At 43.2% G+C, this 25,938-nt stretch overlaps 1 long non-coding RNA gene across 1 annotated transcript; it reads right to left on the minus strand.

Annotated features, from left to right (window-relative positions):
* Nucleotides 1-1,616: 1,616 nt before the first annotated feature.
* Nucleotides 1,617-22,503, minus strand: LOC108397270 (uncharacterized). Its single transcript, XR_001853146.3, has 5 exons — nucleotides 22,384-22,503; nucleotides 22,088-22,253; nucleotides 17,372-17,424; nucleotides 1,955-4,576; nucleotides 1,617-1,800 (listed from the first exon to the last, which is right to left on the minus strand). It is a non-coding gene; the product is annotated as an uncharacterized lncRNA (long non-coding RNA).
* Nucleotides 22,504-25,938: the final 3,435 nt, after the last annotated feature.

The raw sequence follows: 25,938 nt of genomic DNA on the forward strand, positions 1-25,938 counted from the left end.
GGAAGCAGAGGTAGGGAGAATAAGGGTAGCTGCTAGTGAACACTTCAGTGGAGGGAGGAAAGTGGAGGTATAAAGGCTCAGAGCAGCTTTTCAGAGGGCAGTCTGCTTAGAGCCGAGAAGGGCGGCACCTGCGTCTTCCTCCAGGAAGAGTGCTGCTATTACATCAACGAATCCGGCATTGTAGAAACTGACATCACCAAACTCACTGACCTTGCCTCCAGCCTCCACTCTGCTTCCAATTCCAACCCATTCTCGTCAATACTAACAAACCCCCTCCTCACCTGGCTCTGGCCCATTGCAGGCCCCATAATAGTCATTCTTCTCGTCTGTCTCTTCTTACCCTGTATAATAAAGTTCATCAAATCCCAAGTCGGAAAAATCTCTAATCAAGCTTTCAACCAGCTTTTACTCAGGAACTACCAGCTTCTGGCCACGGAAGACCCCTCACCCTCACGTGACCTCCTCACCACATGCTGAGATGGACCCCTCTCTCCGCTGGAAACTGTTCCTGGAAACAATGGCCGCAGACGCCTGGCTCCTGACACCCATATCCTCTTGGCACCATTGGAATCAAAAGGTCCTCAACCTATGGTTACAGGGAACTTTCATTGATTTCCAACCTGAAGAAGTCCACATCTACTCATCCTTACTGTGGGGAGTCCTATCAACCCTTTCCTCCCAATCCTCAAACCCTCACTCCCTTCTCCGCCCCTGTTCAGCAGGAAGCAGTCAGAGAGAAAGCAACGTCCACAAACCCATAGAGGAGAAAGGGGGGAATGAAGGGTCCCCACCAGTAAGATGGCAAACTTCCGGCTTCTTTTCGGGGTCCTCGGTTCCCGCCGGCGCCACCTGAAGCCCAATCACCTCTCGCCCCCCTCCCAATCCCAGCACCTAGCCAACAGCCACCAGCCCCGTAGAAGTAACACCACAATCACCCTATGCCCCATCCTATATAACCCAGTACCTTTCCCTAATAAAGCGGAACTCTCCGGTGAATTGCTGTTGTGTGTCGCTCCTTTCCTTTCATTCCCACCCCACCCCTACCCGCTATAGTACATTTAGAGAATGGATTGGTTTATAGAAAGAGAAATATTATGCTGATATCACACAAGAAACCTTGTAGGAAGCATTTTGTCTTAAAAATCAAAGGGAAACAGACATGGAAAAAGTCTCAGAATTAAGAGTAAATCATTAAGCCTATAAATGGTTTCTCCTCTTCATATCTGTATATAGCATTTCTCCTTAATCCTTCCTTCCCTAGTTTCTGGCCCTGAGCTGGGAGTATAACAAACAGGACCGGTTTTCTGCCTTCTGGGACTTCACAAGTAATTGGAGTTTATTATCATCACAAAACAGACTTGGAGCACAGCTTCTTAAGCAGGATCACAGCGGAAGCGGAAGCGTCCCTCAGTCACCTGCCCACTATGTGCCATGTTGACAAAGTATGCTAAGCAAAGAGGGAAATACCTGGGGTGGGTGGGCCTGAGGGGAGAGAGGAAGGAATAATCAGAAGGGCTTCAGAGAGGAGGTGATATTGAAGTTGAGATTTAAAGAATGAATACGAGTGTACTATGCTGTTACACTTTCAACAGATTCTCATACTCAACAATCCAGGATTAAGTAAAAAGCATGGAAAAGCAAGTTTATATCAGAGATTTTTGCTTTCAGGATAAGCAGAAGGGTTCAGCATATATTTCACCCAGGCAGGGATGCTTCCTTTCACAGGCTCTCCATCCTGCAATTGGTTATTCCCACTTGGACTTCTGCCCTTTGAGGTGCTGTAAGGTCCCATGTCTCCATCTGTAACGGAGATAAGAAAGTGAACTAACATTGTGCAGAAAGGTTTTCTAAATTGAGCCAAAAAGATTTTGACTCCGTTCACAATTAACTAGAAACCTCCACCGGCCACAACGTCCCATTCCCGGGAGCGGCTGGCTAACAGGTTTTGCTGCACCTGTGTTTTTGTTTTGCCGTCTTCCTGCCGTTTTCTCCAAGGCCCTTCCTTTCGCTCGGGGTTCCGGCGCTCCTGCCTCGGCGGCAGCACTTTCTCCTCCTCCCCGTCCTCTCCGCCCCGCCTCCGGCGTCAGCGCCCGACTCGGCGGAGCCGCGGGGGCCGGTGGGAGGGAAGCCGCGGCCGGGACGCCCAGGGAGGCGCGCTCTGCTCACTCTCCGGGCGGGAAGGGACACCCAGTTCCTCCTCGGCTGACCGCTCTCACGGGAGCTGTTTTCGTGGAAGGGGCCATAATCCCAGAGCCCAAATCGAGTGTAAGAAGCAATGCACGGGCGGTGGCCGGTCAGAGATTTACGCTGCTGCGCGAGGAGACGGGAACTCTGACGAGACACAGCCGGCCGAGGGAGGGGGCAGGAAGATTCAGCCCCGGGAGGAGGAGGGGGGGGGACGGGGCCTTTAAATAGCAGGTGGCTTCACCGTTTCTATAAATGAAAACGGTTCGTTTGCACCGAACACTGATTACGAAAATGGTCTTTTATTAGACAGCTGCCTCACCCCGCAGGGCAGCCCCGAGGCTCTCGCCCGGGGACCCGCCTGGCAGCTGATGGGTGCGGTTGACTGTTCCTTGCCACCAAGCGCCCGGAGTGTTATTTCTTTCTGCTCAAGGACTCGGCGCAGGCTTGGAATAAGAGACCCGTGGGGGTAAAATGACAGTAAGAAGCCAGGGTTTTACTTCAAACACTGCCAGATTTAATTATTCTTGCCATTTATGTATTTATCTGAGAGTTGTTAGTCCTTTCAGGGAGACTGAAGAAGAGACACACATGCTCTACCCTGAGGGATGGGAGGCTGGGATGAGGCAGGGCTTGTAAAGGTACTGGCAAGTCTTCTCTCTAGAAAGGGAGAGCTGACTGGACTTGCTCTCTCCTCTCTTTGATTAACTGAAAAATCCCTTCTGAATGGCAGAATGAAGTGGGCGGGAGACCAAGGAGCATTCACCTCTGAGTATATCACCTGCCTTCCAGCCTCCTTACTTTAGGAAGCTGAATACAATGTCTCATAGCAAGGTGCCAGTGTCCCGGCCATTTGCTGCTTCCTGGGAAAACATGGCAGCCCAAGTGGCTGAGAAATCACAGTTGAGGATGAATCAAAACTTCCTGGCCAGCTCCTCACACTAAACCAGGGATCCACTATTACGTCCCCAGAAGGGGTGAATAGTAACAACAAATGTTTATTGAGCACATGCTATGTGCCAGGCACTGTGCCAAAAGTTTTATATCTGTTATATCGTTTAACACTAACAACTCCATGAAGTAAATTCTGTCTTCAGATGCAGTTGCCATGAAGACAGTAAAGAACTTGCAGGAACTCAGCTGGTGAGTGGCAGAGCCAGGATTCAAACCCAGCTTGGTCAGAAGCCTAGTGCTCTTAACTACCACCTTTACCACTTCACTTCATACTGTGTTGTGAAGGAGTTCAGAACACAGCACCCTAAAATACACCACTCTGGCATATTGACTACTTTGAGGTAAACATACCTGAAAAACAGCAAATACAAGGAAAACCCCTTGACCATTTTTCTTTTTCTTAAAAGCAGGAGATGAAATCCCCATATGAAAGATGTGTTCCCTCTGCCAGAAGGAAAGTAACATTCATATCAATGATAAATTGAGGTTGACAGAATTCTATGCAAACAGATCTTGTTAAAATAATTCTTCTCTTCCTTTCATCTCCCCACATAGTTTAGTCACTTTTTCACAGTTGTTCTTTGTTCAACCTAATACAAAAGCAAATAGGTTTCACCATTTCCTTGAGTCTTTATTTTCTTATGAAGGCTCCCGTTTCACATAAAACTTGTATTAAATAAAACTGTGTGTTGTTTTCCTGTTGATCTCTCTTATGTTGATTTAATTCTCAGGCCCCGCCAAAAAGAACCCTAAGACAGTAAAGGGAAAAGTTTGCCTCCCCTACAACCGCTCCCTTCCAAATCCACCTTGTTCCCCTGTTCTCATTTTATCTCCTCATCCTTCTCCCCAGACTGTCCCGTGGATGTGTGGCATAGCAGTGTTGTTTCTTGCTGCAAATGTCACATTTCCTTGGCATGGGACTTCCTGCTAAGATATCTCAGGGATATTACTACTTGGAAAAATGCAGGTAGAATTTGCATGCAATCTATCTGTTAGGCAATGAAAAGAGCTGCTTAAAAGCTACCTGATGGAACCACCTTCTTTAGAAAGCTAAGAGGATGAAGAGGCCATAAATGGAGTCAAGACTCCTTCTCATGTAAGCCCCTCCAGGAGAGTATGTGTCAAGAGGCACACCACTCAAGAAGTATCTTATAAAATGAAGGCCTCTCTCAAGCGTACATTTTGTAAAGCCATTTCAGCTGAGGGAAGAAAATTGATTTCTCAACATGGAAAGATAGTTTTGACAGCAGCCCTGGAAAAAACACTGGGTCCTGGACACGTAATCAAATAAATCAACTTGGAGGCTCAGCTGGATTCCTCAAGCAAAGAATGTGTAGCTTCTCAAAACTTTCTTCTCCCCCTCTGAGAGACAGTAGGCAGACAGAGACCCAAATGTTCCAGGAGCAGGGTTCGCAGGCATCTTGCAGAGTGTCCATTCCTGAGGGGGAGCAAACAGCATCACATTCACTTACCAAATGGTGGGTTTTGGAAGACAGGGGCTGGCTGTTCCCCAAGCCCTCTCCTGATCACCCAGCTTTGGCTTGGGGACTAGGGTAGAGGCTGCTGTTCTAAGAAAAGCATTCACCCTTTGGTTGCAAAACATCTCCAAGTGATGGATGAACCAGTCCAAGGGAAGAAGAAATAACCAGTCCCTGAAATACAGCCACCTCTAGAAGAAAATATTTCACTCTTTCAGGAAGCCCCAAGCCACATGGATATTAATTAGAACAGGAATGAAAGAGGTTCAGATTCAGTTACAGTTGTAGGGACTGGAGACAGGCTAACAGAGAAGTCATGGTCCCATGTAACAAGAGGAGAAAATTATTCACAATGAACTGTCATCTTTGTTTACTCCTTTGGCTAATGTCCCTAGCTCCCAATCTAGCCCTCAACAGGAGCCATAACTCTTTCTCAGCAGATGGCATCTGCCAGGCTTAGGCCCTACAGTCTGCAGGTGGAAAGGTCACAGACCATGTCAGCCCAGGGCACCCTGCTGGCTCAGGGCAGAGCTGAGTTCAGAGATGGCCTCCTGGGGGAGCTACCAACCTTGTTTGGGCCAGATCGCTGAACCTCTCTGGGCCTTTGAATCTTCTTATATAAAAGGCACACACACACACACATCAGACTAGATATATATTTTCACAACTTCATTAGGAGTAGAATATTTTTAGACTATATTATAGTCTAGTCCATAGTCTAAATTTTAGTCTATTTTATAGACTAAACATTACAAGATACTCAATCACAAATAAAACAGATATAAAAGGAGCTTCTTCAAGACTAATATAACATGATGGTAGGGAGTTTTATCATTCAAATTTCAGCTGTGCCACATACTAGTTGTATGACTTTGTACATGTTATTTACCAACCCTTAGTTTTCTCCATAAAATAGAGATTATCATTATGTCTACATCATAGAGTTAGTGTAAGGATTAATGAGATGATACAGGTATAGCACCTGCACTGAGGGGTTTGATAAGCATTATCAGATGGTAGCCAGGTAGGGGGTGGCTCGAGTTTCACACTATCAGTCTTTCCCCCACCTTCTTACTGCATCTTTCTGCTGCTCTATAGGAGTGTTTCGAGAACTCAGGGCTCCTTGGGGCCCAGCCTGAAAACCATGGCATAGATGAGTGTTCTGAGATCAAAGGCACTTGAGGTGCTCATCAGATATCCAGGTGACCAAGCTTTAGGAGGCATGGCTCTGTGCTTCACAGGCATACAGGGTGCTTCTGATCTTCAGACTATTCTGGGGAATACAGCAGAGGTTCTTGAAAGCCCCTTCAGCTCTAGTAGGCCAGCATTGCATCTCTTCTGTGCCTCAGTCAGGGCCAGGACCCACCCCCAGATAACCCCTAGGGGCTTGAGGCCACTCAGATCTGGCTGTGGGGGAAACGGCCTGCACCTGGCTCTGCGGAGGCTGCTGGAACGGCAGGGGCTCGCCCTCCAGTGGACCTCCTGGGCTCTGGATGCTGCTCTCATGCTAAACCCACTGCCCCGCCTGTCCTTTCAGCCTCAGCTGACTTTCCTGGCCCTCGGAACTAGGGTCTCTGCTTGCCCTCCCCTTGGCCTGCCTTGGTCTGTTAGTGCCGGCATCCTGGTGGGACAATTTCACGGGTGGAATCAGAATGTGCTGGAGTAAGAAATCTAAAGAGATGCTATTTTCTGCCTAATCTGTTTTCTCCCCATGGGTCAATTTAGCTGTACTCTTATTTGAAATAAAAGAATCTAGAAACAAATGAGCAAACACCTTATTATTGAGAACCATCTGCAGAAAATCCCATGGAGCTGCTCCAAGGTCAAAGCTTATCTGTTCTGCTTCAAACGCAAAATAGCCAGCAGGCAGGCAGGATGGGAAATGACAGAATCATGAGAAGTTTGGGTAAAAGCAAGCATCTTCTTTTCAATTGAATGCAAAAGTATGAGTTCTTTCTGCAACCCAAATCTTGAAACTAAGAACATTTGTGTATTTCATGGAACCAACGATGAGTTGGCTGAGTTGGTCAGGAAAAATCAACAGCAGCCCTGAGACTCATATTTGGCTCTTTCCTTCTCTTTGATCCCAGATTTTAATTTTTTAAAAAGTGCCATCTGTTCTTTCTGTAACTTTCACATTGAAGGAAAATAATTTCAATTCTGGAAATTGCGTATTTCCTCTCTATCCCCCAGCCTGATTCCCTCTTTCTGCATAGGTGAAGGCCAAGGAGGGAGTCAGAATTGAGTATCTGTTAATACTGTGTGTGACTAACTCCCATCAGGAAAGGACAGCCCTATGATGCCAGGCTATTAAGCAGTGTTATGAGTAAGACACACACTGGGATTTGTCTTAGGTTGTCTATAAACTGTTCTGTGATGATGGAAATGTTCTATATCTGCACTGCTCACCAGAGTAGCACTAGCCACATACGGCTAGTGAGCTCTTGAAATGTGGCTAGTGGAACTGAGAAACAGAATTTTTAAGTTTATTTCACTTAGATTAATTTAAATCTAAATCTAAGGTTAAGTAATTAAGTATGTGACAAAGTTAAGGGGACTAGTTACGTGTGTTGGGAGAGGCCCCAGGGACGTGAGCAGTGCTAGGATCCTACAGCAGCAGGCTTTGAGCCCTTCCCTCCTCTCTTGGTCTTCTTTTGTCCCGTGGTCCTCCCAATCACCACCAGCCACTGCCTGAGGAGTTTATGAAGCAGTTTTCTCTAGCATATGGCCATAAGGCTCTTTTTTTTTTTTTAATGATTGTAGCTTCCAGCTACTGTTGTTATATGAACTATCCTAGTCTCGCTGTATTCTTCAAAATTTTTAGCATAAAAAGTTACTTTCATCTAGGATGCTAATTGCAATCCAAACTACTAAGCATTTTTGTGAGAAGGAATGTGAGGTCAACTTCTAGCTCACATCCGTTAGCAATGTCTGCCATGGCTGCTGGCACATGGGAAGTGATGGGACTGGTTCTTGGGTTTGCCAACCTCACAGTCAATCTTGCAGTAGCTTTGCTTAGCTACTACAAACTAGTGAACTAATAAACTTGTATGTACCCAGTATATTCTATTCAGGTACTTTGGGGCCCATACAGTTTGACTTATTTTCCAACAGCCTCTTGTATTCTTTCTCTCTCTTTTCCCCCTAATGTTTGTCTCCCTTTCCAAACCACCACCAAACTCCTGACCCCAGTATCTGTGAAATTTTTAAGTCTCTTGGAAAGATACTACTAAAATATATAAATAATTCATATAAAGTTAATGTGTCATTTAAAAAGATGAAACAAGGCCAGCCAGATTGAATTAGGGAAGGGAAATAATGCTCCCCACAAGTCTGCCACTCTGGGCTAAAAAAAGAAAATAAAGCAACCAATTACTAGTTTTCTCCAACTCAGTGTTGTACAGGGCTTTTAAAAAGTGCTCAGTCATCAATGATGTCACTTGATATTCATAACTGACATGCAAAGGACTCAAGTGGCCTGGTGTGAGCTGCCAGGGCCCTCCCCGAAATACGGGTGACTTACAGGTGCATTTATAAGGTTATTACTGGGTTACCATGGTTCACAGGACTTCTCTGTTACCAACAGGCTAGTCAGGCTTGGAGAAATAAGGTTACACAGCAGTAAACAGAAACATGAACGTCTGAAATTAATTTAAAATGTAATCCAACCCCTTTCAGAGGCTCTTATCTGCTGCTGCTTGGCTGTGAGGTTGGAACTGCAGACCGACCTGAGGCAGAAGAAAGCGAGCTGAGAAAGTAAAACAGAACACAGCCCTTAGGTAAAATGCCCACTTGCTTGCAGAAATAATATCTCTTCATAGAGAATTTAAAAAAAAACCCAAAACACCTGGGTGTCTTAGTAATGGATAAAGAGGAGACCCTGGAGGAACAAACATGCCCAAATACATTTTTTGGCTTTCAGACTGGTGGAAAGTAAGTCACAGCAATGGAAACCTCACTGACTGGGCCTGGTGCCATCTGTGCCCGGCAAGGCCAGGACTCCTGTCCTCATTGCTTCCACAGAGACTTGCAGGCCTCCAAACACAAGATACTCCACAAATACTCATTCGTTGACTACCTAATTTAAAACTGATGGGTTTACATTTTTCAAGGAAATTTGGCAAAGGAAACCAAGTAACTATTTGGTTTCTCTTTAGGTTATACTTTATTCTGCACAATTTTGAACCAAAACAGTAAAAACATATAATTATGGGATAGTTTTAGCAACTTTACAGAAGATGAACTTTGGCCGCTGTATTTATGTTCTGATGCAGAAGACATCAAAGAGACGTATTAGTGAATATTCTAGACATTTTATCCTCAATCCATATTTGATCTCCTCTTCATCCATTTCTGTATCTTCTATTCCTGTGAGAGTGGGGGTTGGGTGGGGACAAGGCAGGATCTAAGGCTGTTGCCTCTGATGCACCGTTGTAGTGGCTCCTTTTCTTCAGGCCTCTCATATATTAGATATGGTGAATTAAGGAGCTAAGAGAAATACAGTCAGAGTTGGACCAAGCCTGGAGCCTAGAGGGTGACATCTAGGACCAGGAGCGGAAGAAGACCTCTTGACTTTCTGCCACCTGGCTCTTCACCTCCAAAGTAAATGGCACCCCTGCTGTTCGCTCCTCACCACTGTTAGCTTTCACCTGACTCTATATTTTAAAACTCTACATTTTCACTTTACCCTACATATTTTCTCCTTTTTTGTTTGGTAGTGTTTACAAACCCTACGTTCTTAATAGCTTCACTCACTAACATGTTTTTGACTTTTCACTTCATGGCTTTTTGGGTTTTATTTTAATCATGTATAGCTTTTCTTTTTTATGTTTTTAATTTCTTATTGGTGTTCAGCCATTTGTCGTAATTTTAAATCTCATCTAGTTGTAGCTTCTCTTTTGAAAAAACTCTTAATATTCTCTTCCTGGAATTGTAACTTTTCTTCCAATTTCCTGGATAGAAAATTTCTTAAATTTTATTTTCCCGAACTTGAGGCCTTTTATTTATCCATTTTTAAATCCGATTTATTTTAGTTACTTTTTCTTCCTTTATTTATATTGAAATTTCAAAGTTCCTTATTTTTAAGCTTATTTTGAAATTTCTTTTCATGTTTTAAAATGCTTGCTTTTAAGGCCATCTTAATCTTTTAGTCTTCTTTTTTTATTGAAATTAAGTGTATCTTTCTGTTTTTCTTTGATACTTTAAAATGTCCCATTATTTGCTGTTTAGACAGTCAGCAGATAGTGTGGCCCTGGGAGTGTTTATGGTTGGAGGCCCCCAGTGATCAGTCAGAGGACCCACCCCTCCCGCTGCCCCTGCAGGCTCTTCCCTGTTCTGCTAGCAGTGACACCAGCCCAGTCAAGGGTTGCTTGACAAAGACCCTCTCAGTTGGCTGGAGAGATCCAAGAGTTCATCCACACTCTGCCCCTAGGCAGTCAACCTCATTGAACAGATGGAACTTTAGGGAAAATAATCCTGTGGCCTCTATTTCTGTCCCTCCCAGGCGCTGAGGACCTGTGGGGCCTGGCTGAGACTGAGTGTCTGACTCCAAGCTCTTCCATTCTTCTCTGCTTTGCCAGTGGGGAGCAGGATACCACTCTGAGGAGACGGAGTACTGACTCTCAGGGCCCAGCTGGACTGATGAGATGCCGACACCATGCAGCTTGCCTCCAAATCTCCACCAAGTGCCTTCAGAGGAACTCCCAAGGCAGCTGTCCTCCCCAAGATGGGCCCCCCACCACTGCATAATCCATCACTCTGCTCCCTGTTTTGGGAAAGGGTATTTTCCTGATGCTTCTGTGATCAAGAGGCTGGCCACTCAAACTGCCCTTCTCTCTGTCCACAGCCTCTGTCCCTAGTCGTGCCCTTTGACAATACCTCTTTGGCTCTGTTATCAGTGAGCTCAACCCCAGTGCAGGTTCCTGGTTCAGAAATACCATGAGTCCCCTTAATTCTAACAACTGCTCAAACATAAATTGTCATAGCTTGAAGGAGCTTGGCCCACCAGTTCTGGTGAGCCATCTTACCGGTGAATGCCCAGCCAATTCTACTCTAAAAAGCTTGACCTAAAGCCCTCAGTTAACTCTAGTATCAAATAAGAGAATCTGTACCCTAGTGGAAAGCAGGTAAAAAATACAGTGCGGTTTGGGCATAGTTAGGCCCTGGAATTCTCTACTTAGCCTGGATAGGAATCATCCCACTGAGGAATGTCCACAGAATTTGGTACATTGTTCTCCAGGGAACCAAGAACTAAAAAGATTTCTTTCCAGTAAACATGCCAGGTTCACCCTTGCCACAGACCAGTCTCCTGCTGCCCATGGTGCTGAGTACACACGGCTCCTCCCCGGAAGAGTCTCCTGCCTGTATCCAGGGAGAGAGCAGATGGACTGTGGAGGGGTGGGGATCCATGCAGCTGGTGCCAAAATAATAAAACCTTATTTTTCCTATAGCACTTAATACTGCCCTTCACACGGCAGATGCTCATTAAAATGTGTTGCATGGCATGGAACACAGGCTGCTAAGCCTCCCTTTGCTGCCTCTTCCCCTGGGCCAGCTAGATGGAGACCAAGATACAGCATCCACAACAGTCATGCTCCTTGGCTTCCAGAGGAAGCTCAGCTTCTTCCAGTCCTGAGTCCCGGGGTTGACAGAGGAACCGCAGCCAGCTGCTAGGCATTGGACCAGCGCTCTCCTGACACCTTCCTAGGCTCCGTTGCTACAGTGCTGCCTGGCTACTGCAGCTGCGAGTGTGGACACAGGGAAAAGCTGCTGTGAGTGCTCCTGTGCCGGCTTTGGCTCCGGCCCGTTTGGGGGCATTTTTCTCTCCATCAGTGAGCCTAACCCATCGGGGTACTATATTGGGTTGGGCAGCAAAGGTTTGTGGCAACAGTGAGCCTGCCTATGCTTGGCCTCATCTGCTGTGCCTATCACTTCTCCCAGGGACTCTGGACTCTGGAGGAAAGGAGGTTGGGTTGACAAGGAGTGGCAGAATAGGCTTTGAATATTGACAGCCCTCTAATTCAGAAAAAGACTATCCACCTTCTAACGCTGCCCCATCACATGCTGCGGTACTAACCATGGTGAGAGAGGCGTACTCTCAGTCCTAATGGGAGGTTATACTGGATAACTTTTCCAGGGAACAATATAGTCACATTAAACCAATACTTTAAAAAAATTAATATCCTGAATTCAAGGACCAATTCTTAAGGGGGAAAGAAATCATATTTGGAGCAAAGACTTAGGTACAAGGAAGTTTACCATAGCTTTATGTATAATATTAAAATCAAAACAAACCCCTCCCACACAACTTAAATGCCAAGGGGTAGAGATTAGTTAAATATATTCTAGTATATTCTGAAAGTGGAATATTTTACAATCTTTATACATCAGGTTTTCACAACCTATAATACAGGAAGATGCTCTAGTATAAACCCTATCTTTGGAAAATAAATGAAATTTACCATATTTCCTCATTTCTAAGACATTAACAACTAAAAGTGGCCCCAGAGCCTTAAGAAAAGTCTTCTAGGAAGAAATAATAATAGCACATTAAACTTACATCAATTGTAAAATGCATACCAACTTAGGAAAAACATTAGAAACATTTGAAGGTAAGAAATATGTGTCTTAGAAAAAATGTAGTATATCTCTGGAATTACTACTGATCTTTGTTTTATTTTTATGCTTTTTTGAGTTCTGCAAATCTCTAACAGTGTATGCAGTTGGGTTAGGGAATGCCTGGACCCACGTCTGATATTTCCTGCCAGGTGAAGTGGGCACCACACTGGTTTCTCCCTGCCCCTCACCCTCTCTACCCGATCTGAAGGAGCCACCGGATTGGTGAGTTTAGAAGACATACTGGACTTGGCAGCCCTGCCACTCCCTTTCCTCCAGGGAGCCCACCTACCAGCCAAGTCCACATCTTCTAGATCACCCCAGCTCAGGGGAGGAGGGTTGAAGGGCTGTTGTTCGGGGGGTTCAGTTTAGTTCTGGGGTTCAATATTAGGAAGCCCACATGCCTGCAGATATAAGGCCCCTTCTCCAATACCAACTTTACCAGAGAACTGGTCAGATTTGGTTTGCCAAGTGCCTACTTTTTTTGTCTTCTCAGTTTAAAACCCAAGCATGGAAGAGGGATACTATATTGGACTCTCAAAACTACCAAAAAATGGGTTGAATTTTCTAGTCAGAAAAAAATAGTTGTATAAAGAAGAAATCTAATCAAGCATAGTGAAGCCCCCTGAGAATGATGCTCCCCACTGAGTTCTGCCCAGTCTCTGCAGAGAGGAGAGGGGCCAGGGCATTCAGACAGGTCTCTCTGAAGACCAGGGAGCAAGCAGGAACCCCAGGTCAGAGATTCCCTCTCTCTCCTCTCTGTGCTTCAGCATTTCAGTTACAAACTTCCACTGAGAGAAGAATCTGCTTTTCCTCTCCTTGCAGCATCTCTTGGTTGCTAAGCAGATCCCCTGGGTAACTATGTGGGCATAAAACCTTGCAGAACTGCCAGGAACCTGCTTCATCCAATTGTCAAAGTGAAAAATGAAATCATTCCTCTCACCTGTCACTACTTTGCACAAAGCTTCCATTATTGAATGGTGATGGCCCAGAATGTTATTCTCACCTACCTGTGGGAATATAAATGAGTTTTGCAAATTTTACCCCCATGAGAGTGGGAGGGGAGGAAGTGGGTGTTGGGATCTCTCAAACTGATACTCTTGTGAGTCAATGACTGGAAAGAAGCAGGTGGAACAAACCAGCAGCTTTCTGTGCCCTTGGAAAAATGGTGCATCAGCCAGGTAAAGACTCACCTTATTAAAGTAGGCTCACAGATGTCCAGAAACACCTGTGATGCCAGACCTACCGAATCAGAATCAGAATCTCTAAGGGTGAGGCCAAGAAATGTGCATTTTAAAGAGACTCCTAGATGATTCTTCTGTGCACTATGTGCTTTGAAGTTTGAAACCAGTGGTATTTCTAACACAGATATATAAATAAATAATGCATTTAGATATTATAGGTTTTAGGCTGTATGTATATCTAGGAGGGAGGGGACACTATTAAAGGATGGTCACTTTTAACTGGGAGAGTAAGGGAAGTGTCGCTTTGAACTTTGAGCAGTGAGCAGATGTTCTCCAGGTAGAGGAGGAAGGAAAGTAGGACATCCTAGGTGGGAGAGCTGTTAGCCAAGATACAGCCATCTGAAGCTGGCCTGATGAGCTAAAAGTAATAGAAGATCACTAAAGCTTGTGTGTATGGTGTTAGGATGGGAACCATGGGTGAAGAGGGGATGAGGGACGGAGGATCTAGAAGTTAAGGAGCTAAGAATCTAACTTGTGGTTAGTGAGTGATATGATTAGATTTGCATTTTAAAAAAGTCACTCTGAGGACTTCTGCAAAAGATGGATTGCAAGGAGGCCAGACAGGAGGCAAGAAGATTAACTGGAGGCTGTTCTAGCAGCCCAAGCTGGGCCCAGGTGACGTGTGAGGGTAGCATGGTGAAGACCCTCGTCTTCCTTGGCCCTAATCCACTGGGCCACTGGTATCAGCACTGAACTCGATACCACAACTGCTCAGATATCACACCTATTTATGAAAATAATGAAAATGAATGGAGCTATTCATGAAGCACCAAATATGATGATAATGATTCTTTCCAAAACTTAACAAAATTTAAAACAGTCTCATGAAACTAGCTATAGCTCTTGGGCAAATCAATTAATTTGGTGCTTCTCAAAGAGGGGTGTATAATGGTGCTCAGTGTCACAAAGAGCCGTAAGATAAGAAGGGTGTATCTTTCAAGAAAATATGATTTCTTTGAATATTGGGGAGCATTATTTTTTATAAGCTCAAATGCAAGCATATCAGACAATGGCAGACCAGTCTGGACTCTGATGGCTCGTCCTGGGCTGTTGGCCCATCTGTGAAATACAGGGCTTGGTTTTTGTGACCTCTAAGTTCTTTTCATACTCCAATATACAATGGCTTTTTTTCTAACTAGTTAACATCCTCATATTTTCCCTCTAGATTTTAGAGAGATGTCATTTTTTATATTTCTGTAAGGTCACCCTCCTTAGTTCACATTCCTGCAGTTGGCAGCTTTTCACCCAGCTCTCTGACCCTTTGAAGCCCAAGGTGGCCCCCACCCCCAATGGCTCCCGCCTGGCAGTCCTGCACAGGCAGCGCTCTCTTCTGCTCCCACACCGTCTGTCTTCTCTAGAGTTTGTCACCTTCCTCATCTCTAATTTAAAAAAAGGAAGAGTGGGAGAGCAATAGAGACAGAGAAGTCCTTTTTTCTGAGAAGGGAGGAATCCTCCTCCATCTGACTTTTCCCTCAGTTACTGCTGGTTTGACATTCTTTCCCCTTGCTTCTGAGATGTCCCTCCCAAACTCTCATTTGAGGTTTAATTATTTTGCATTCAATGACTTTCCAGCTTTTGATTTAACATTTAACAACTTTGCCTGTCAGCCTCCCTTCCTCTTCCTCCAAATTTCTATAAGAGAGCTGAAATGAGTTTACCCCACTTGAAGTCATAACATCGCTTAGGGTGGAATTTTGCTGAAACAAAAATTTGACTGGTTTCAGCATGGGATCTAAGCCTGATGTTGCTGAGTGAGTCCATCATCTGCATTTTCCCAAACTTTTTACATAATTGTACACACACACCACTCTTAAAAACTGTATTTTTAGGAATTGGGCTGGGGATTGAACAATTTTGTCATGAAGAGAACATTGGTTTAAGACAGAAAACAAAGCATAGGGACAAGTAAATTCATCTCTCAATGGGGAGAAGCCACACTGTAAGAGAATTTTTATTTCCATTTAAAAAATCAAATGTAAAGTAAGAAATATGAAACCTCCAGTTTTCAGAAGTCTTTTTGGGTTATTAAGTGATAATATGACTAGGGTTCACCACAGAATGGCCTTTCAAAGATCAGTGAACAGGCAAGATCCTTGGAAAAGGATCAGTGTGAAAAAGCATTTGGTTATATATTTAGGGAGAAATAATTTAAATTATACTTACAAAATAATAATATCTGAGTTTTCTATTATGTCCCAGGAAGCATACACCATCATTCTGATCAACATCATTAATCATAGGGAAATGCAAATTAAAACCACAACGAGATACCTCAGTATGTCCACTAGAAGAGCCAATATGGAACCTAGGAGTCATTACAGGTTTATTAAAAAATTCATCTGGTTCAATTGCTGGGGCCAAAACTAAAGTGAATGTTTTGTATATTTAGGAAGGGTGTCAGAAACCAAAATGTGTGTGCAATAATGATAGTGCCAATAGTAGTGATAAAGATAATAACAATAGGGGGAAGAGAAGCTACTCTATTGTGCCTACTCAAGCGCCAAATATATATATATACACACATAAATCAAACATTATGGAGTAGAAGCAATAGGATAAAAAAACCACTAAGATAATTATTATCAAGTTCTGGATAGGGGAAAAAACAGAAAAGTCAAGACTTCTCTGTTTAGAGAGACAAAGGTATAAGGGGTTTTGATTAAAGTTTGTAAAACTCTGAAAGATTTTGGTAGGCTTCATATCAAAAAATAACCAGAGGAACTGATTCTAAAACATTGTAAGTAATAAAATAAGCATACATATAAAGTAAAAAAGTAATTATGATAATGTGGTATTGGCATACAGAAAGACATAGAGATCAATGGAATGGAAGAGAGATTTCACACATATTTGACCTATTGATTTTCAGCAGCAGGCTTTCAATGGGGAAAAGATAATTTTTTCAACAAATGGTGCTGAAACAACTGGTTAGAGCTATGTAAAAGGATTAATTTTGACCCTTACAAACCATATACAAAAATTTACTCAGAATGGATTATAGACTTAAATATAAGGACCAAGACTATAAAATTCTCGAAGAAAACATACGAAAAATCTTAGTAATTTTGGATTACTGTGACACAAATAGAAAAACAACAAACTGGACTTCCTCAGAGTAAAATTGTTTGCTCTTCATACAATACTGTTCTGAAAATGAAAAAGGCAAGCCACAGATTGGGAAAACAGTATTTCAAAAACATATACTGGCTGCAGGACTTGTATCTAAAATATATTTTTAAAAACTCTTACAGCAACTCACTAACAAGTCAAACAGTCCAATTTAAACATGGACAATTTATACACACACACGCACTATATACATATGTGTGTGTATATATATATATATGATTACTTAGTTTACTATTGACTATGTAAAATACAGTAATTCTTTCATTTGTCCAAAGGATCACCTAGTAGAAGCTTCTATATATGTATCATATACATATATATATATGTATATGATACTATATATGTATATGATGTATATATATGTATATGATATATATATGTATATATATATATATGTATGTGAATAGCAAGCAGCATATGAGAAAACAATCAAAATCATTAATCATCAGGGAAATGCAAATTAAAACCACAGTGAGATATCTCTATACATCCACTAGAATGGCTAAAATGAAAAGACTGACCAAACTAAATGTTGACTAGAATATGGAAAAATTGGAACTCTGTTGGTGGGAATCTTAAATAGTTCAATCACTTCAGAAATTTAGGCAGTTCCTTTAAAACTTTAAATTACGATTACCACATTATCCAGACATACCACTCCTAAATATTTACCCAAGAGAGACAAAAGCATCTGTCTATACATAGATTTGTATATGAATGTTCATAGCAGTTTTACTTGTAATAGCCAAAAGGTAAAAAATAACTTACATGCCCATCAATAGGTAAATAACCAAATGGAGTATATCCATACAATGGAATACCTGTCAGCAAGAAATAGAAAAGAATTATTGATACATACAACAAGGTGGATGAATCTCAAAACACTTAGGCTAAGTGAAAGAACCCAAAGAAAAAGAGGATATATTATGTGATTCCATTTATATGAAATTCTAGAAAATGCAAACCAATCTGTAGTGATAGAAGGTGGATCAGTGCTTGGGGCCAGGGTTGTGCAGGCAGTGGGAATGGATTACGAAGGGCACAAGGAAACTTTTAGGGTAATGGATATGATCACCATCTTAAGTGTGGTGGTGGCTTTATGGATGTGAATGTAAGTCAAAACTCATCACATCATATACTTCAAGTATGTGCAGTTTATTGAATGTCAATTATACCTCAATAACACTGCAAAAAAAATGGGAACCTTTAGAAGCTTCTACTAGGTGATCCTTTGGACAAATGAAAGAATTACTGTATTTTACATAGTCAATAGTAAACTAAGAGAAGTTTTCACATTCAGGCTCAAACTCTAAGTACTTCAGGTATGTGAATGGGTACGTTTTTGTTATTAAGGGGAGCTTAGGACTGTCACTCCTTCCATCCCAACTTCTCATCCCCACTCATGCCAAAAAGGAAAAGATATCTTTTGTAACAATGGCTGCTGCCAAAGATAGAATCTTAAGTGGGATAGACAAAGGTCCATACACAAGAGGCATTTATTGTGGTTTTGTGGATTTTTTAGTTCATTGTGATGATGATATCTCCTACATAGGTTCATAGGCCAAGACTCATCATTCTATGAATTACAACCTAGAGTTACTACAAATCAAAAAATACGGTGCACTTGTCATGTTGAATTGCTGCCAATCTCCCAGCAATCTGCTGTGAACTCTCAAAAGGCCATTTCCCTAAATCTTGTTCTAGGCATGAGGATCAATGGTGCTACTGCAATCACTCCTGTATGTAGGGTCAGCATTTTCCAGGCCTACTGTGAGACTCAGTTACGGCAGATGCAGCGCGAGGGCAGAACACTTGGAGGAAGTGAGGAGACCCAGGTTCCAGCCCAGCTTTGGGACTGGCTAACCAGGACCAAGTTCAATCACTGATTCTTTCAAGGATGCTTTTCTGTCATCTGTAAGTGGATGAGATCTGAGAGGAGGAAATCGTTTCTTAAGCACTCTGAACTCTTGAGAATGAAGGTGCTATATATACATAGGTAGAACTTGATATAATATCCCTCAAACCAGAAGACTTTTGAAAGCACTATTAATAGTTAGACTGGGGCAATGGGTGTATGCAAAGGCTATCATTTTGCACCATCATTCTGAGCTCAGGCATTGTTTCCAAATGCTAGACCAGAGCAGATAAAACTTCCATTAGCCCACTGCAAACTCAGAAAAATGAGGTCTGAAATGAGTTTTATTTTTTAAAAGTATTGTGAAATAATTCATGCAAGCAAAAAATTTATAATTTATGTATAAGGTATAAAGATAAAATTAACCATTGAAGCTGCTAAAAACTTTCCCAAACACATTCCCCTCCTTCTTTCCTAGATTTTATCATTATCCTGAATTTGTGTTTGTCATTAACTTGAATTTGTGTATATCATTCTCTTTCTTTTCTTAATAGCACTTCTAAATATATGTGTATCTATACATTATTTAGTTTTGCAGATTTAAAAAAATATGTAAATGGAGTAATTGTTCAGTATATATTTATATATATATATTTTTGCCTAACATGTTATGCATTGGGACAAATACAGCATCACTTCTGCATTATTCCTACCAAATAAAGAACAATCTGAATCTAATCATAAGGAGACATCAAGAAAAGCCAAATTGCAGAATGGTCTACAAAACAACTTTCCTGTAATTTTCAAAATGGTCAAGATTATGAAAGTCAGGAAGACTGAAGAATTGTTCCAGATTGATGAAGACTAAAGAGACATAACTAAGTGCAATGTGTGTTTCAGAACTATATACTATTCGGACCACTAATGAAACTTGAATGGGAATCTGAGAAGTAGATGATAATAATGTATCAATACTAATTTTCTAATTTTGGTGGTTATATTGTGGTTAAATAGGAGAATGTTCTTGCTTATAGGAAATATAAACATGAACTTTATAGGATCTAATTTTTTTCAAATACATAAATGTTCTGGTACCATTTATTAAATAGACCATCCTTTGACCACACTGATCAATGCCACTTCTATGGTATCTCAAGTTTCCATATATATTGGGTCACTATCTGGGTATTCCATCCCATTGGCCTTTCTGTGTGTTTCAGCCATAGAATCATGTTCATTTTTCTTGAAGATTTTGGTGTAAGAAAAATTAAAAGCCACTTACAATCAATTTGTATCATGATAGGGCTCAGAATTCTGCCCCAGCCCTCCCCCTTCCTTTTATCCCACATGTTAACCATCAAGACACTGCTTGCTTTCTGTTTCTCATACACACACCAAGCCTAGGAACCTGGATGCCATTTCTGGAGAAGCAGCCTTGCACCCCTTTGTCTTCTCAACAAACACACAGTCAGCAAGAATCTTGGCTCCTGCCTGTAGCTTTCTTATTGGTGATGTCCCCTTGGTTCTGGACCCCTCCAGGACATTCTATGCTTGGAAATAAAACACTCAGCATCTTTGAAAAGTAGTAGCCCTTGGTTAATACAGTGCTCACTGATTAGGAAAGCCTGTGAACAAGGAAAACAGACTATGAAGGCCTTTTCCGCCCTGGAGCTGTTAGGCCCCAGTGCGCAGGTGAGCTGGGGCCTTTTGGAGCCCCCTACCAGCCTAGGGGAGTAGTGCAGGTGGTCACCAGCAGCAGTGCCACCTGGGAACTTGTCAGAAATACAGCTTTTCAGGACAATTCCCCCACCTACTGAATCAGAAACTCTGGGCTTTAAGAAGCCCTGCAGGTAATTCTGATGCACTCAAGTCAGAACCACTGATCTAAGGGACTGGCGGCCTGGAGAACAGCCTCTTGCCTAGCTCTTTAGGGTACACAAAATGTGCTCAAATGTATAAAATTAAGTGTTTTCTGCAGCAAAGCCCCCAAGAGCCATCTGTGCACACAATCAGCACATGACTCATTGTAGGAGTCCCATCTCCTGAGCCCAGCTCAGATTTTTAAGCACCTGCTGGGAACCTTCCCCATTGATGTCTTCCTGGAATCTCAGACTCAGTATTGCTTCTCCCTCAACCATCAGCAGCCCCTATAGATGAATGGCATTGCCATTCCCCAGCCAGAAAACCCTGGTACCTTCTCCAAATCCTCCTCATCCTCACTCTTCACATACGGTCACCAAGTCCTAGTGATTCTAAATCTCCAACGTCCCTGCTTCTCCATGTGTAAGGGCTTTCTAGGTGTACTGCTTTTCATTAAGCACTTTTTGTATGCTACTTTATTTAATCCCCACAACAAACCTTGGAAGGCAATACTATTATCATTCCCACCTTACACGGAGGAAACTGAGGTTTAACAAGACAGAGGAGCTTTCCCAGAATGATCCAGCTGTGAAATTTCAAAGGCAGACCTTGAACTTAAATCTGTCTGAACCTAAGTCAAATTCTGAATTTTAACAGCCCCTATCTCCCAAAGGAGCTCTAAAACCAGGCCTCCATTATTAATATTTTCCTAGTGATGTTTTCTGTCTCGTACCCAGCTTCAGTTCATCCTTTATAATGCCTTCAGGGATCTTCCTAGGAAGAGTATGCATCCAACACTCTAAAATCTTCCATGAAACATCACTGCCTAAAGAACGACTCTAAACCCCTAGGGCCCACGGCCCTTCACATGCAGGCTCCACTTTCTTCCCTAATCTTGCCTCCCACTCCATTCCTCCAACCTAAATCACACACTGCACTTTGAATCTGCTAATGTTCCGTTCCTCACTAACCTCAGAGACCTTCACCAACCAACTGGACAGTGATACTCACCACTCAGATTCTCCTACTGTTTCATAAGATGGCAAATAAGGATCCCGGCAATATGTGTAAGTTGAGGAACATAATTTTATGATGGAATTAAGGAGCACCTCCCTTGGTGACCAATACATTGTATTATTTTTCACAGATACTCCATGCTGCTCCCTGGATGAGGATTATCTCTTCCCTAACCAGCTGACAGCAGACTTGGCCATTTGACTGACTTTGGCCAACAGAATCGGAGCAGAAGAGCCTTGGATCACTTCCAAGCAGAAGTTTTAAGAGCTAACGGGTGGTTCACTAAGTTCCTCACCTGCAGGAGATAGGAATGTTCCAGGTCGAGTATGCTGCGTCAGCCTGGGTCCCAAGGTAAAGATAATATGGGACGGAGCCACAGCCGCCCCAAAATGGACAAACATCAAACACAAGAGATCAAACTTTGGATTGTGAACTGTGAGGCCCTCCAGGGTTTTGTTGTTGAAGTACTATCCTGATTAAAGAAACAGATTTTTTTCCCCACTCTTCTTTAAATGGGACCAGTTAGCCCTATTCTGCATCCCTGGACAAAAAAGGCAGCAGAACTGGGCCACTGTGGTGGGTATGTCCTGGCTATAGAGAAGATTCTTGACCTGACCAAGTCTTAGCCCCTCCCTGGGCAAGTGACCAGATGGGACCTCAGTCTAGCCAGGCCGCAGTGTGGACAGGTGATCACTATGCCATCCATTAGCACTACATCCAGGAGATGAGCACCAGCTATGATGATGTCTTACCTGATGGGAGGGAACCAGAGGGAATGCTGTGGCCATGCCCCTTCCTTCTGGTGGGCTCCTGCTTGAGGAACTTCAGCGTTAAGAACTCAGTGTGGTCAGCTCGGGCAGCTCAGGCACTTGGGAAGAAGTTGATATGTGTTCCTTCTTCAACCTCAGCTGGCATACCCTGGAGAAGTCAGACCCAGAATGCTGAAAAAGAGACTGAGAGGGGTCTTCCCCTCACCCACTGTGGATAAAATGAGAGTTCCTGTGGCCAGGATTCTCACCAGGCCCTGGTTGACTAGATTACTGCACACCTGTGGGCAATACATGGCTGTTGACTCCATATAAAGCGCTCCACTCAGTGCTCTGGGCGTGACATGGTGGCAGGGCTGCAAGGCTGCAGGAGAGCAGAGCAGAGGCTGGAGTGGTGGCAGCGCTGAGGACAGAGGACCAGAGGACGGCTGTGTGGGACGGCTGTGCAGACAGAGGGGCCCAGAGGCAGAGACTGGCTTGCTGCCTGCAGACTCATTCTGAGTGAATGGGATTCTAGTGACTGACCTCCCACCTGGAAATAAAGTTGGGTATAACCCTTTCACCCCAAGAATGTTTTGCTGTCAATTTCTTTGGTCACACTGAATCCATAGCGAACTTGCCCAGGGCTGAAATGCATTGGCAAGACACCCACATACACCTGTCTTGGTTTATGAGGCTCTCCACACAGACTGGAGTTAAGCTCAGAATAAGCTGGATGACTTCTGGCTTGGGGCAGCTATCTGCTGGCTTCCTCAGGAGGGCCCACATGTGCTTTTCACCTCTCACCCAGTCATCTCCACTGCACTTCCTGTAATAACCAACCCAGGATTGCCTGTCACAACATTGGACTTGTTCCTGAAGGTCAGCTCTAATGACACATACCCCTTTTCTTCAGATGACTGTCAGCTTTCTTCTCATTCTGAAAAGCAGTGGGCACTGTGCCACATTCAGTTCTACAGCCCATGTCCACAGCAATATCCTTGAGTAGTCACAACATTTATCATAATGGAGCAAGAACATCCCACACATCCTCTCTTATTTTTTAAACTTAGCATTGATTGACCAAAGCCAATTTAACATACAATTTCAAAGGAAGCATGACATTAGCTTTAAGCTTAGTTGCTATGAGATTACCTAATTAAAATTTCAAAATCAGAAACCTCATATTAACCTGTTTGGCTCAGTGTAAACTTTGTACCCTTAAGACAGAATTATCATGAAGACTCAGGCTTGTATTCAGTCTTTAAGGAGTGAGGAGTAAGAATAATTCTATGACAAGCACTTTAAAAAGCTATAGTATCTTCTGACCCTTAGAAAACATTCAGATCCCACAACAATGTGGGGGATTTGCATTACTGAATGCAAAAGTTCAGTATTTAGCATTACTGAACTGTACCATTAAAAACAGCTAAGATGGTAAAATTGATGTTAGGTGCTTTTTACTACAATTAAAAAAAATTCAGGTCCAGCTAGATCTATGTAATGTGCCTTGTAAGGCCCCAGGACCTCTGAACCTGCATAAATTTGGGTGAGTCAAGCTGTCAGGAACACTGCCATCTGGAGTTGTGCTGTAGCTCAGTGGAGTTCTAGCTTTGCTCCATCCGTGTATTTGTCCGCATCTCCAGCTGGGACATTCACCTCACCGGGGGTGCTCTAAGCCCCACAGCCTGTATGTGAGTTCCCTGGGGCTGCTGTAACAAATTTCCACATACCCGCTGACTTAAAACAACAGAAAATTATTCTTTCAAAGTTCTCGAGGCTGGAAGGCCAGTCCCGGCGTCAGCAGTGCTGTGCTCCTTCCTACGGCTCTAGATTGTCCACAATCCTTGGCATTCCTTGACAGATAGATGCATCACTCCAACCTCTACCTCTACCTCCGCCTCCACGTGGGCTTCTTCCCTGTATTTCTTGGTCTCCAAATCTCCCTCTCCTTACAAGGACACCGCTCACTAGACTTAGGGTGCCCCCTATTCCAGATGTTAACTCCTGCCAGACACCATTCCACATCAGGTCATGTTCATAGGTACCAGGGTTTAGGACTTGAACAATCTTTTTGTGAGACAATTCAACCCACAACAGTACAGGAATATATTTTTTTTCCAAATTTCTTTGGCCAACACAAAAATCAGAGATTTTCAAAAGGAACATAATAAAGAAAATAAAAACAAACACAAACAAACAACACCAACAATAATGCCATAGTGTCTTGCCAATGCGTTTCAGCCCCAGACAAGTTCACTGTGGATTCAATGTGACCAAAGAAATTGACAGTAAAACGTTCTTTGGGGTGAGAAGGTTTATTAACCAACTTGTTCTCCAGGTGGTAGGTCGAATACTAGCATTTCTGCCTCCGCCCAGAGCACTGGGCCAAGCTCTCTATATAGCACAATAATAGCTTATTGCCTAAAGGTGTGGAAGCAGTAGCCTAGCAACAGGCCAGTTACATCATCACGTGGTTTAAGTTCAGTGAGGATCCTGGCCATAGGAACCCCAACTTCTCCACAGATAGAAAGTACAAAAGCATGAAAATGGAGAGGTTCACTCAAAGATTGCTGATGTCTGGCCATAGTTCATCTTTACTACTACTGCCCATGAAATTCCCCTGGGGAGTGCCTCCCAAAGCCTCCATTTCTGTCTCTTCCTTAGAGGGCTCCTACTCCTCCAGGCGTGGTGCCTTCCTCGATGTCTGTAGTGGTGGCTGAGCCACTCCTGAAAGGCATACAAGCCTCCATGCTTCTCCAGGAGCTCCCAGCTGCTCCACCACCTGCCTCAGCCAGAAACATAAGTGAACAACTTTCTCCCAGATGCTTATAATTATTGCCCAAGCACTGCTGTTTTAGATCCAGCACAGGACATTCATAGGCCCTTCCTCTGGGGCCAGATTTCTCTGGGCTGGCCCAGGAGGCGGTGGTAGGCCTGCAAAGTTAGAGAGCCCACAGTACTGGTGCTGTGGCTTAGGCTCCAGGTAGCCCCCTTTGAGCATTTCAAAGACCCTTTCCTTAAACCTTAAGGGATGTAGTTTTGACCTTGCTCTGAAGAATAACCCCCCATCTTTGTAAAGGTAAGTTAGAGCCCTCCCACCAAACCCTGCATTGTCCCAGCAACAGAGAGGGCCCCCTCTACCCCAGAAGGGGCTGTTCCCAAAACAGCAGATGAGCAGAGTGGCACCTGTGGCTCAGGCTGAGGCAACAGCAATTACTCTACAGTCGTCTGACGCACCCTTTAGAGTGGGAATTCCACCTCCCCCAGCTCTGCCTCTCCTTTTCTCCATCTCCCCTTTCCTTTACTGGCTGTAGACACAAAACTCATGGAGAACTGTGGGGTAAAGTATTTAGGAGCAGTTCCCTATCACCATCTCCTCCTGCCCCCCAGCAGTCAAGTCCTGTATCCCTCCAAAGCACCATGTTATTTCCATGTCATTCCTGGATCCTCTACAGCCTACAGAAGAAAATGGCAATGGCAAAATAAAGGGCAAAGGGGATCTGTGAACTAAAGAGAAAGCGGGAATAATGTGTTGAATACATTGCTTTCATTCTGCACTTCAGGTACAAGAAATAAATGGGCAAGTTTAATGCTGAAATTTTTTATTGTTTCCCCAGAAAGCCAATTTCAATTTGGGTCAAGTAATTTCTAATCTGTTGAGTTCTATTGTCATTAGGAAGGTAAATGATAGAAAAAAAATCAGTGAAGTTTATTAGAAAAAAGTTCAATAAATATATTTGTATTATAAAAGTGGTGTTATTGGCTTCTTAACTGCAGAATTGCACTTTAAAAGTACATTCTTCATGTTTTTTCAGGTTGTGTTTATATCTATTGCTACTTAACTCTGATGATTT

This window comes from Manis javanica, chromosome 1 (assembly GCF_040802235.1).
Source record: "Manis javanica isolate MJ-LG chromosome 1, MJ_LKY, whole genome shotgun sequence".
Lineage (NCBI taxonomy): Eukaryota > Metazoa > Chordata > Mammalia > Pholidota > Manidae > Manis > Manis javanica.